This window comes from Magnolia sinica, chromosome 5, assembly GCF_029962835.1.
Source record: "Magnolia sinica isolate HGM2019 chromosome 5, MsV1, whole genome shotgun sequence".
Classification (NCBI taxonomy): domain Eukaryota; kingdom Viridiplantae; phylum Streptophyta; class Magnoliopsida; order Magnoliales; family Magnoliaceae; genus Magnolia; species Magnolia sinica.
In genome coordinates this window covers 60,007,476-60,018,389 of record NC_080577.1, presented here as the reverse complement: position 1 = coordinate 60,018,389, position 10,914 = coordinate 60,007,476, and positions in this window count along the sequence as shown.

Below are 10,914 nucleotides of genomic sequence, written 5' to 3'. Positions count from 1 at the left end.
CCGTTAATCTGGTGGGTCCCATCTAGGACCACTATGATGTATGGGTTTTACTGGCACCATCCATCAAGTGGGGCCATATCCTGGACCACCATGATGTATGGATTTCATTTACCTTCTGTATCTGGCAAGTTGTTCAAAACTCATGTGAATCATACCATTGAAACCTTCTTCAGGCTGCACGATTGTCCGGATGCCTGGATTTGTGGGGCACATTGTGAGCCTCACCTTGGTATGTAGTTGAGCCCAAGAATGTAGTAGACCCAATTATGGGGTGAGCTGAGTCTCAGAAAGTAGTATTGGTTGAATGTCCACTGTTAAACTTCCTATGACCTACTTAATGTATACGGGTTATGTCCATACTGTCATCTGACAGGTGGACCCACATGATGCATATGCTTCATCCATGCCATCTATCCATTCTTCTAGATCATCTTAGTCCATGCCCTTAAACCTGAGGTTGGATTAAGATTGGGGTGGGCCATACGGTATGGATCAGTGAGGGTAATGCTACCCATCATTTAACCCTTCTTGGACCCACCTTGATGTCACTTATCATCCAACCTGTTAATAGGATCCCACAGATTTGATTGTAGGGAAAACTCAACTGTGCCACATGTCAGAAATGGTGGCCAAACCTCAATCGTTGAAACCTACCCAAATGCTACTATAATGTATGTAGTTGATCCACACCATCCATCTGTCCATCTAGTGGTGGCCCATAGAGATGTTCATGACAAATCCATGTTGTTCATCTATTTTGGTAGACCTCAATATGATAGGATTCTAAAATTCATGTAGATTTGAATCTTGGGGGGTGGCGGGGGGCACACGAATGGGCAATGGAGACAGAAATATCCACCTTGCATATGCAAACTTGTGATTGTATGTGGCCCAAACCACATGATCATGTGATGATTAGGCAACTACTAAGCTATGTGAACTTGTGGTGCATTTGTGATCTCTAATCCATGTGAAATTGTGCGACATGTGAGATCTACACTACCTGATCATGTGATGTGTGATCGACTATTTATTGTGCAGGACTTAGTTATGCCACTTAATTAAGCAAAATTTAAGATGTGTGATTGACTCTTGATGCATGAAATTGTGATTGGAGTGTAGACCTAAGTCGTAGGATTGTATGAATTATGTTTAAGCCTTTGAACAGGTTGAATATAACAAATGTGTGGACTTTAGTGGTGTGAGGGTGCAATGAATATAATTATCTAGCCCTTAATCATGAGCTCATGTGGCGTAAGTATGGTCACATAATCATGCGCAATAATGGTGTATGTGTACCATTTAACTGTATGATTGTAAAATGTGCACAAGGCCATGTAACCACAAGGAATCAAGTGGCATTGATGGCTATCCAACGACTACCACATGCTTATGGGCATAGGCATGGCCACCTGAATCATGTACAATCAAATTGTCCGTGTGGATTTTCTTAGCCATGAAAATTATGATATGTACAACTTGATGATAGCATGGACCTCAATTTGGTATGGCATGATATAATTATGGGCCTTACATTATACTCATTAATAAGGTGGAAGTGGGGACCACTAAACTGAAATTGCAGTAAAGTCCGCTTTAGTCGAAGTAGGAATATGTCAATGTCCTAGAGGGGGGTGAATAGGACTTTTTAAGGTTTTATGGTTTGTTTAAAATCCTATAACACTAATCCTAACAGCAGACACATGTTAAGATTACTCAAAAGTAACTTTACTGGCTTCCAAGCTCGACAGAGGATCCAATCACAAACTATTTAAGAAGTAAATAATATTCAAACTAGTTTATGATGGATATGATTGTGTAAGTGTGTGAGGTGTGATCAAAGATATTCAGATATGAAAATATTAAAGAAAATCACACAAATAAAAGAATAGCAGTCTCAAACACAGTCATTTTTATAGTGGTTCGACTACTTGTCCACTCCACTCCCGGTAACTGCACTCAACCCTTGATTGTACCGGATTTCACTAAGGAGGTTTCACAGCGGTTCACGTCAAACCTAAGGTTTTAAATCAGGTTCACCTTCAACCTTTACAACCTACACTGAGGCTGACTGGTTATGTGGTCACGAGTAAGGGTCAACACGACACACCCACTTTTAAGCACACTGGCCAATGATCTTCCATAAGACCCTAACTGAGGTTTCACACGGTTCACCTCTAACCTAAGGTTTTAGATAGGTTCACCTTCAACTAGATGTTTATGCTCTCCACAGAGCAAGGGTCCACACAATGCACCCACTAGGTACACTCCCGCTGGAGGCCTCCTTCGAGGGCTTGCAAGGATGAGAAACACCTTAGACCCAATCATACAGAGGAATGATCAAAGGGTCCTCTGGACTCTAGTTACTTACAGATAAGTGGATGAGTCCCATTCAACTCGTTGACAAAGATCTCCTCCTTTGTTGATGAAGAGTCTTCTGCTTTCTTGATCCACAACTCAAATGATGTACCAATATATGGCGACGGGTTGGGTCAAGGTTAAGACGAAATCCTACTCTATAAAATGTTTTCCTATATGGAAGATAGAGTGATTCGGGTTATACATTCAATGCACCCCAGTTTAATGATTTGCCATTTAGGTAGTAGCTGGAGGATCCTTGAATGAGGAAGTTCATTCCCCAATCCACTCTATTGAAAAACACTCAAAAGCACTCTCTTCTTTCTCTACTAGTAACAATAGACAAGCTCTCTTTATATAAGCAAAAGGTTCCAACAGATATAAAACGGTCACATTTATGACAGAGTTCAATATCATCGAGCAGGGTCGATATCATCGAGTGTATACTCTCAATAGCATCAACTGGCCGCTCGATGAACCAAACTTAAATGTCATATGCTTTTGAAACCTTTTGCTAGCTAGTCAAGGGAATCGATTCAAGCATCGATGTCATCGAATTTCGGAGTCCGATATTATCGATACTAGGGTAGATTTCTCGACACATGAAAATGAGAGAGACTTGCTATGAAATATTTTAGGTTTACAAGAATGATCGAGGGACCTTCGAGAGCATCAGAATTTGAATGTCGATGATATTGATAGAGTGTCGAGGCATCGATAAATCCAAAGAATTTTTGTTTAAGCTAGCTGGACAGTTTCTGTCCCTATTCGATCCCATCGAAACCGTACCAATATCATCGATATTTGAATATCGATTCTATCGAGTGCCCCTTGGTCACAGATAAATAATCCTGAAATAATTACTAGAGAACTTAGGCGCCCATGACCGATAACATCAAGAGACTTCCAATATCATCGAGATTTAAACTTCGATGGTATCGAGAATAACTTCGATATATCAATGCACATGAGATTTTCTTAAGTAAAAACAGCGGCACCGGATATCTGCCTGTCGATATTATCGAGCCACCTTCGATGGGCTCAAGATTCAAATATTGATGATATCGATATGTATATCGATACATCAATAATTCTGTCTAGATAAGTATGTGGTTACTGGACAATTTTGTCCTCATTCCGATAGAATCAATTCGTTCATCGAGGACATCGACAGTGCAGGTTGAGCATATCGAGATGTGTATCGATACAATCGACAGAGCAAGAAAACTTGAAGATTTTCTAATTTTTTTAAAAAATTTCTCACTTATAAACCCTATAATGTTCTAATTTATTTTAAGGGTTTTATATACCTGGTGTTTTGGGATATGGGATGTGAGGCTTAGATTAACCTGAGGCGAGCTTGCACACATCCCGGTTGAGGCAGACACTTGAATTGATCTTCCTATGAGGCTCTGCAGTCTGTCCGACTCAACACTCATGCTAATTGACAAACCAGGGGACTTTCATAAACTATTTACGATGCGATTAAATGTGGCCCTTGGCTCCTTCATCATGTGACGTTGAACTGGATCATTAGCTATTTGAAGTGTGGGGCGGTTGTCACCTAAGACTTAGTTTAATGTAGTGTAACCTTGTATTCATCTTTAGGATTGTGATTTTTCAACTATTCCTATATGTTTTGAAATGTGGACACTAAACCACAATAGTGATCGTATATACACTAAAACCATGTGAAATTGTGGCACTGTTTGCCTGACCATGCGAAAGTTTGATAAAGTGGATGCCACATTATGTGAGTTATGGTGTGATGAGAAAAAGTGATCATGTGATCTTGAATCTTTAATGACGTGGGTAAAGTGCTATTTGTGTTGCCACTTGACCATAGGAACTTTGATAATTGAGTGGCCACGAGATGGTACAGACTAATGATAATTGTGTGGTCACTTAGATTTGTGAACTATACTAATTGTGTGGCCTCTTAGGCTTGTGAACTGAATATGTGTGTCGGATCAATTTGTTAGACTTAACTTGTTGATGGTATAAGACCACTTTGTACTCCCTAATGATGTGTTCATTATGAAATTAGAATGGTGGGCTCACCAGTCTTGAGGCTCACCTTAAGTAAATACCTTGTGGGTCCATTACTGGTAGACATATTGGACCTATGTTTGGGCCTCTTGTTAAGTGCATGAGACTCCTTGTGATGTATGTATGCCAAGTCCTATCTGGGCCTTGTGAATGAGTTATGATTGAGTCCTTGAATGGACCGATAGTGAAGATCAAATTGGCCACCTAACAAGCCAGAAGGTTAGGATATAGTGACCCACTAACTAGCCCATTCAAGTGTAGTAATGAACTGGGCCTTAGTCCACTTGAAATGATAGCTAGACATGTTGAGGTGTTGTATTGAAATCTAACTATGCATGTGGTGATGGCACATGTGCGGTGATTATGTGATGTGGTACATGTTGTGATGCTTATGTTTATATGTGGTTAAATGCGATAATTGTATTTGTATGGTAATGCTAATTTATGTTTACATGCTTGGATGGTGATCGATTAGACGTAAGGACTAAGTGGACCATAGTATGTATTACCTCGAGTCATAGATAGTGCACCTAGCGTCGTATAGTGGCGTGACACTTATAGAACCACTTCCTATGGAACTAATGAGGTGAGCCACTTAACTCTTAACCGTGAATGAATATGTTGGTGATACGACCTAGCTTTCAAATAGTTATGGATTACATGTGGATTCGAGACATATTGTGGTATGTGTGCATCACTTGCATGTGTTTGATATACAACTTGTTCTAGTGCCACTGTATGAGGTTTCAGCCATGCGATTGGTGCCAAGTAATGGATTGATCCTAATTGTGCTATTATGTGGTTGGTGCACACTTATGACGTGGAAGATGTGGACACTCCCATAGCCCTATGATCATGAGGGAGAGTGCACATTAGACTATTTTTTTGCCATGTTGGTACTGTGTACATTTTGGATTGGTCTTATGATATTTGTGCATATTTCATCTACACGCACATATACATGTATATGCATCATGGATGAGGACTGCATGGTGTGCACGGTTTGATAATGGGGAGATCATATACATTTGGTAGAGGATGTTGGTGCGGGGTGCACATGATGTAGTATGTGCAAATGTTATCTAGTCTGAGTGACCGCGGGCTTGGTCCCTGGGTTGAAGTCCCTAATGCGAATATATCGGGCTTGGTCCCTGGGTTAAAGTCCCTAAAGCTCACTTGATACTACATGTTTATGTTGATGTTGATATTACACATATATCCTTTCCACGATGAGCGTGGATTACAGATTGGATATGGTTGGCAAAGGAACCCAAATGGTATTAGGGTTGCCTTGTATGCATATATAGCTTACATGCATAGCATTGCTTGAGTGCAATTATACTACATAGCATGCTTGTGGATTATCATTGCATTTTACATAGTATCCTTGTATGATGGATTGAACACTACAGCAACAACATTCTTATACTGATGAGACCACCACAACGGCATCGTGGTTGGTATTTGTGGACACCAAAAATTTGAGTTTCTTTATACTAGGTCCTAGACCCCTGGGTGAAATTTCATAAACCTCGAGTAGTACCCTCGAGCCTCATTGTCAAGACCGGACGGATAACATGGGTCATCTGGTGCCAAAGACCATAGAAGGCTTGACTCCCACCGATGCAGTCGGGTGAGAAGTGGTTCGGCCACGCCTAGCTGAAGAGTTGGAGCGAATGTGGTTGGGTTTGACCAACCCATGAAATGGGTCCGCTACCGGCATGTCGGGTGGGTATTGGCATGACTATAAGTCCTCCACTGATAAGGTGGGTATGTGAGGCCACTATTCAATAAGTTTCAAACTTTCTCTGGATACTAGGCCTCGGTGATTCGCAATGATGATAACTGTATTAAGATGTGGACTTTTAGAGGAGGACTTGCATGCCTACATATACCCGACATGCTTTTTCATATCATCTCTTGCATTGCATCCTGCCCTCTTAGCTTTATGTAGCATTTCATGGTCACCATGCTTTAGTTTGTGTACTCTGATATTTTGATTATTATTGCATGCTTGTACATTATGCACACACGAGTGTACTCACTGGGCTTTTTAGCCTAAGCCTTCCCTTTCCTATTTTTTCAGGGCAGGAGTAGCTTGGGGGACTTAGCTTTCTCGTTGCATTGTATCTATTTTCTGATTTGGCAATATTGACGTTGTGTATCTTTTGAAAAGAATTGTACTTATAGCCATCTGAATTTATAATGGAGACCGTTGCTTGGTATTGTGATCACGAATCATCATGCTTTGGTAATATATATATATATATATATATATATATATATATATATATATATATATATATAATTACTCTAAAAAAAATTAGTAAAAAAAAATCTTCCTTGTGGTGCGCCGTACTCAGGACTTGGTGTATGGAAGCCAGGTGCCACATTCGGGGATTACAGAAGTTATCCGTTCCCGGATTTGTGGCGTGACAAGTCCTAAATATACAGTCCTTGTGTAGGGCTGTAAAGGTAGAGGTGAACCTGATTTAAAACCTCCGATAGTGAAATCTGGTACACTTGTGGGTTGAGTGCGTCTGTCGGGAGTGGAGTGGGCAAGTAGTCGAACCACTATATATGATTGTGTTTGGGGTTTTCATATACACAATTGGTTAATGATGCATGTCTTTGAATGCTTAATCATAAATCCATGATTAGATGAATGCTTAGTGATTGAATAGGTTGCACGTCCCACACACACATATACACTATCTATATACACTAGTTCCTTATTTTCATATCTTTTATGGTCTATGTGATTGGACGCTCTATTGGCTTGAAATCTTTATAGTTATATTGCTATACTTAGTTTAATTAATAATTAGTTTAAGTTAGGCAATTTGAATTTTAAATAGGTCCTAATCACCCCCCGCCCCCCTTTGGGACATACCCTTCATTCTCTAGCTCTACAAGCTTCTGCAATTAAATGCATAAGCGGTTTATCCTTAATTTCAATTGGTATCAAAGTGGTTAGCTCTTGAAAGGCGTAACCGACTTAAGTTGATCCAAGAAGCTTTAGAATGATATATAACTAAGATGGTAAGGCCGTCATACGACCACCATACTTTGACGGGTCTAACTACGCCTATTAGAACTTTAGGATGGGCTATTTCTAATATCCTTAGAACATTCAGTTTGGGAAGTTGTAAAAGAAGGATGGATAATTCCCATGGAACAGGTCATGATTGATGGTAGCACCATTAGCGCTCCAAAAGAAAAATTCAAATGGAGTGTCGATGAGAGATTAGTGCATACCTATAATGCTAAGCTCTCAATGCTATTTACTGTGTAGATTTTCTCGACAAATTTAGACACATATGCACATGTATAATAGGGAAGGAAGCATGGGACATCTTAGAAATCACCTACGAAGGTAGTAACATAATAAAAAGATCGAAGCTTCAAATCTTAGCCACACAATTTGAAAATATTAGGATGGAAGAGATTGAAACTTTCATGAAATTCTACTCTAAATGGAATGATATTTGCAATTCCATGTGGAGTTTAGAAGAAAGGATTCTGGAAGGACATATATGTAGGAAAATACTTAGATCCTTACCGAATGGGTTCACTCCTAAGATAACCTCTATAAAAGAGTATAGGAATATATATGATATGAAAGCAAAAGAACTTATAGGTTCCCTATAAACATTTGAACTATACTTTAAGGCCCATTCTAAAGGAAAGAAACTACCCATCCTCAAAACATCATATAGACATTCACATAAACATAAACAGGTAAAATCTGAAAGTCAAAGTGATGAGGAGGATGAGGAAGAGGAATTAGCTAAAACATTTAAGAAATTCCTCAAAATTACTAGAGGGAAGAGTTGTGACAAGAAGGACAATAAGATAGACAAACATAAGGGAAAATCCACTAAACCATCTAAATAAGTCCAATGTTATGACTGTGGAAGTTACAAACTTATTGTCCCGGATTGCCCTTACAAAACAAAATTTAAAGGCAAGGTAATGGCGGTAACATGGGATGATATGGAGGAGGTCGAATCCACTTCAGATGACTCCTCTAGTGTGAAAGATTTGACCCACATGTGTATCTTGTTGGCTAACATCACACCATCCCTCCCTAGAAATTTGAGAGATCATAACTCCACAAGGAGGTGACCTCAAAAGGTCCCTTTGGTTTGAAATGGTAAATTAGATGAACAAGCCTCATGTATGATCTCTATTATTGAATTTGAGGATTTCAGCCTCTCTCATAAGCATATAGTTAAATTAGAGAATTTTTGTCTCATATTGTGCTTTATTGTAAAATCTGAGGATCTAGCCTCATTTATTTTGATAATTAAAGCTTTAAAATTATTGAACTATATATCAGATGTTTAAAGCATAGATTATCTTTGGTCATTCACGTTTTTATTAGTATATCTTTTGAACAACCTTTAATTTGCATGCTGCATGTTTTTCATGTTAATATGCATCTCTAAACATTGTTAGTTTAAGCTTTACAATTGCAAATCTTTGACTTATAGAGTTGGTTCATATATGATTTTTATTAGTATATTTTTCTTTGAACTAACCCTTTATCAAATACTAACAAAAAGGGGGAGAAAGATCAAATCCCACCAAAATAATGCACTAATGTGTAGGGTTTGTGTCACGCCCCAAACTCGAAAACTGGGCTCACAAAATTTTTGATCACTGAATCAGGTGCCGACAGCCTCCTTAGTACCCCATTCTCGGCTCCCAACGTTCATACGCCAGATTTCGATCCTGGGATCCTACAAGGAGGATTTTCAACATGAATTTGTCTCATAAGAAGCATAACCACAAGTATACCCAAATCACAAGAATAACATCACTACTACATGTCCACTAATATAATCATTTGAGTACAATGTTGAAAGGGAAATACATGCACATAATAGAATCTCCAGAAGCTCTGCCGCACACTCCTACCTCAGCTCGACTGCGTCCTACGTCACCTGCACCTATTTATCCTGCATAAGCTTATAGAAAGCTTAGAGGGTGGTATAAGTGTGTGAGCAGTATATGCGTGCTTAGAATATAATATTTGAGTAAACGAAAATACTAGTAAGTCCATGAACCATACAATATCAGAGTAAGTTGAAATACTGACAAGTCCATAAAAACGTCATCAATCTCATTCAGAATATACGATGAAAAGACATAGTAAGCCAATGTCATATACTGAGAAAGTAATATAGGTCGGCTGTGCAATGCGGAGACATAATGAGTCAAATATCAGATACCGAGGATGGAACACAATATGTAATTTTAAAGACCTATGAATACCATCAGTCTCATCTAGGTCATATAAATGAAGAAACATAGTAACTCAAAATGTCATATGCCGAGGATGTAATATAATATGCAATATATGGTGCGAATGAAATGACCAAGCTAGAATGTGAAGTCGGGATGATAGTACATGGTATCGCAGGCTATGGGGTCTATCACAAAGGACTTCTATCCAAACTAATCCCATACGTAAATTTGGATAGATAGACTCAATGTAGTAAACTCCTAATATTAAGTTAGTCGCGCGCCCAACCAAAATCCTAGCCAATGTAAAGGTACACAACAATTAGTTGCCCACCACCAGCCCGAGTGGATAGTGAATGAATGAATGAGTATAATACTAAGTATGTAAATCCTGCTCAATAAGTTCACATATCAGTATCGTACATCTCTGGGATCATCATCAGGGTCTAGAATACTCCAAGCTGGCTACCGTCCTAGCTGGCCATGTAGTCCAGCGAGTGGAAAAGGCCTCACTACCTGCCTGCCAGTAGTATACCAATGCCTACCCGGCTCGTCAATAGCAGACCCATTTGGGAGCTGGTCAAACTCAGCCTAGCTTATAGCTCCCTCACTCGGGCGGATAAGGTCACACCCTCTCCCAACCAACCACGATACAGTGGGAGACGTGGCCTACTGGTATTCAACATTGGGGTGCTCATGTATCCACTCGGTCTAGACGTTAGGGCATCTCCTAGCTTCAGAGGTTCAGAGACTTTCACTCATGGACATCTAAAGTGCCCAGATGCTCGAACCAAACATTTTCGGTGTCCCATCTGGCCATTCACAACATGCTTATGGACATCACAACCCTAATGTCGCTATGGCGTACAATAATCACAATCACACAATGCAAGATACATGCGTCATGTAGTCCAATCACGCATTAATCCTATGCATACGGTGTGCTCATGTGGGATAACTCTGCCTATCAGGGAGTCCTATAAACCACTTGCACTATGGCAATGCAATGGTCAATCACATCTCATAACAAACATGCAAATGATGTGTATGGGCATGTATTATAATGATATGCTTTCACATGCTCATAATCGGTATCAATAAACACCACCAATAATCAACAACGATAATCGGCCTTGATAATCGGCATCGACAATCGGCCTTAACAATCAGCCTCGATATCCGGCCTTGATAATCGACCTTGATATCTGGCTTAAAAAGGGCCTAAGGGAAGGTCACAGTGTGGACATTCAATCATCA